General features: G+C 38.0%; 1 long non-coding RNA gene across 1 annotated transcript; it reads right to left on the bottom strand.

The window, feature by feature from the left end:
* Positions 1–31: 31 nt before the first annotated feature.
* Positions 32–2,417, bottom strand: LOC118453218. The gene is made up of 3 exons (XR_004843126.1): positions 2,309–2,417; positions 1,247–1,291; positions 32–939 (listed from the first exon to the last, which is right to left on the bottom strand). It is a non-coding gene; the product is annotated as an uncharacterized LOC118453218 (long non-coding RNA).
* Between the last annotated feature and the right edge of the window lie 875 nt (positions 2,418–3,292).

The following is a 3,292-nucleotide window of genomic DNA, read 5'->3' as shown; positions in this document are numbered from 1 at the left end:
AAAAAAAAAACCCTAGATACCTAAAGAACATATTCCTCCTGCAACCTAAGTATAAAATCAATGAGGATGAAACTAAACATGCATTTTGTATTCCAGTAAATTAAAGAGGACTTCTGGTTGTACAGCATAATATAAAACCAGATCTTCTCAAGTTCATTTTCAAAGCTAAAAACAGCAATTTGAGTGTACAAAGCCGTTATTTTAAGTTTACATCTCACAACACAATGCTGCACGTTTAGCACTCACCGCCTCTAGAAACAAGCCCTAGTAACTTCTTAGCAAATGGATCTATTCAAGACTTTCTTTTGACTAAAGGCTGTAATACTCCAACACCAAACTACGTCTCTGTTTAAGACAAACTTAATGGCATGCACTTAACCAGGCAGAGCTACTTGCAAAACATACACAACAGGGGCTGTTACATAAATACATACAGTGCCTTTATTAACACTTGAATACCACAGTATCTACCTGTTTGTTTACAAGAAAGAATTGTAGGTCTTTAAACAAATACTTTATAAACTCACCATTTTCCTTCCACCAACAGATTTTAAAGAGAGGTAAATGTACATTTATTTACAAATTCTTTGCAAGTGAAATAACTCGTGTAGCTTAAAAACAAAGTCAAACACTTTTAGAAACGAACACTAAACATACAAACCTTGAATAGGGAAGGGGAGGAAAGGGACATTAACAAAAGAAGAAATAACTGTTCAGAGCTGGAAATTATGCCAGTATTCTTTCTCAGAATAAGTCATTAACCCTCAGAAAGGTTAGACACAGAACTCTTCATTTCTCCAAGCAACACAGATATCCATCTACAAACGGACGTATCAGTTGTCTATATATTTACTAGGGAGGGTACAAGGGAACAGAGTTTGAATTTGTGTTACTGAGCTTTTGTCTCTTACCTTTTCATTTTGCAAAAGACCACATTCTCTATAAACAAAAGAATATGTTGACAGTTTTAGGCAGGAAGATAGGAGTTTATTCATGAATAAAGTTGCCTAACCTCCATGCTGAAAGTCATGTCTAACCAATAATGTTAGCCTTAATTAATTGTCAGTTAAAGTTAAATATTACAAAAAAATTATCTGAAAGTCATGCATATAAAAATAATTCTCATGCAACATTAGTTTCATGCAAAAGGTGATCTATAAGTAGACCTGTTTTCATTAAGTAGCTTGGGAATCAAGGCTTATCTCGTAACTGAATAAAGAATCTGCAAAGACATATTTCCTCTTACCTTTAAAATAGCCACCATAAATAGATTCACCTCCTTTTCCATTACCTACGCATTAAAAAGCATGAATTAAACTTTTTGCTTCATTTATGAAAAAAAGCTATATGCAACATTCCACCAGTTTGTATCAAACCAGGATGCTCTGGCCAGTTACTAATTAAGGAGCTTATGTTCCGATACTAAAAGCCACAGCCGTGCATTATCCCACTGACACTCAAAACATTGAGAATGAAGATTGCCTTAGTGCCTCCTAACGCTGGGAAGTCTGAAGCAGGGCTCCAAAGGCTAATCCTCACTGGTATTTGCTAAAGCAATGGCAGACAGCGAAACAACAGCAGCAAGCAGGGAAAAAAGACAGTAGGTATGACCAACAACCAAAGCAGCTGAGAGCCCGCTAGAATGGATGAGATAAGGAAGCAGCTAGCAGTTTTAAAGGCACTCATCCTTGACTCTCAAAACAAGATATTCCCTCACTGAGCCCATTTTATCAGATACAAGAATTCAGGACACAACGAAGAAGATACACGTTTTGTAAGGACAGGTATTCCAGGGAAGGACAACAGGCAAAACCATTATGTTGGACACGTACTGCAGGGAAGGAAACAAAGAAACTCCTGGAAAATCTCCTTTTGGAGACTTATATGTTAAACACTTCTAGCTCATTTATTAAAGATAATTAAAAAAAAAGAAACTTATTCAAGTAGTTAGGTCCCTGACTCAACAGAGCACAGTTTTGCCTCTACTGCGGACACAAAAGTGAAAAGCAGTAAGACTACAGTTTGGATTTGAATTGTTTTAAGAAGATAGGTGTTAACTCCAGCAAGGGTTTACGTTTTTGGTTTTCTTTTCTTAACATATTTTCTAAATAAATATTACTTCAGGTGAAACATTTTAGAATTTTAAAGATTAACATAGAGAAATGGGTGATCTGTGCAATACCTCACAGCAAATGAAATGTTTTTATGGCACTATAATGCTTTGATGGCATTTTCTAAAGTTACATTATAACCATAGAAGTTATAACACTTCTGCTTAAAACCCCGCAGCTTTAGAAGTGTATTTTACCTTCACTGAAGTCCCCACCCTGAATCATGAAGTTTTTAACCACACGATGGAATGTAGTGCCTTTGTACCACAGCTTCTTTCCGGTTGTTTTGCCGGTTCCTTTTTCACCTGCAAGAAGATTAAACAAGAAGAATCTACAGATTGTCACTGAACAAGTTCCAAGGGTTTTGCCTCATAAGACAGCCATCAGAATAACACAACTGTGAAAGATAACAGTCCTGCCTCTTCACCGCCCATTAATAGCAGAAGGGACCCATTTACAAGGGGACTCTCAAATGAAAATGAGGTTTCTTCTTAAAAAACATTTTCTTCCCTCCCAAGAAGGAGAGTACCTATTAGCAATCCACTCAGAACAATTTATAAGAAAACAAGAGTTCATAATAATGATGGGTTGACTATTTTCTGTGGTTACAGCTACACTGCTGTCTTAGCTGAAGCTTATACCCGAGTCCTTTTCAAACTGCTTATACATCTGGATGCGCCAGCTGAATCCCAGGACAGAAATCTGAGCTCAGAACAGGCTTCAACTCAGCTTCGATGAGATTCACATTTGGAAAAGTGAGACTGAGCTACCCAAGCACGTGTCACATCTTCACCAGTCCATGCACAGTGTCAGGCCAGCCCTTGATGTCAATCTGCCTGGCATCAACCCTTACCATCTCAGTATGAAACTCACACAAAACTCCCATTTCTGAAAAGACTGACAGAAGAGGGGAAAAAAAATTGTGTATACAAGAACCATTCCAGGATGAGTTGAATGAGAATCATAATGGGGGGTGGGGAATATTCCCCAAACCCTGAAATGGTATCAGGGCCATTCTTACCCAGCAGCAGAAGCCAAGCCAGGCCATGGTACTTGTTAATCCTTTCTGAGCCTGAGATTTCCTAAGAAGTGGCACTCTGGACTCCCAGTGAGCTGCAGTTCAAGCCTACTGGTGATTTTTGAGAAAGGCATCCCAGAACCTCAAGCTTCATTAACATTTC

The sequence above is a fragment of the Egretta garzetta genome, unplaced genomic scaffold (assembly GCF_000687185.1).
Source record: "Egretta garzetta isolate BGI_Z169 unplaced genomic scaffold, ASM68718v1 C8998868, whole genome shotgun sequence".
NCBI classification, from domain to species: Eukaryota; Metazoa; Chordata; class Aves; order Pelecaniformes; family Ardeidae; genus Egretta; species Egretta garzetta.
This window is presented reverse-complemented; position numbering and strand designations above follow the sequence as displayed.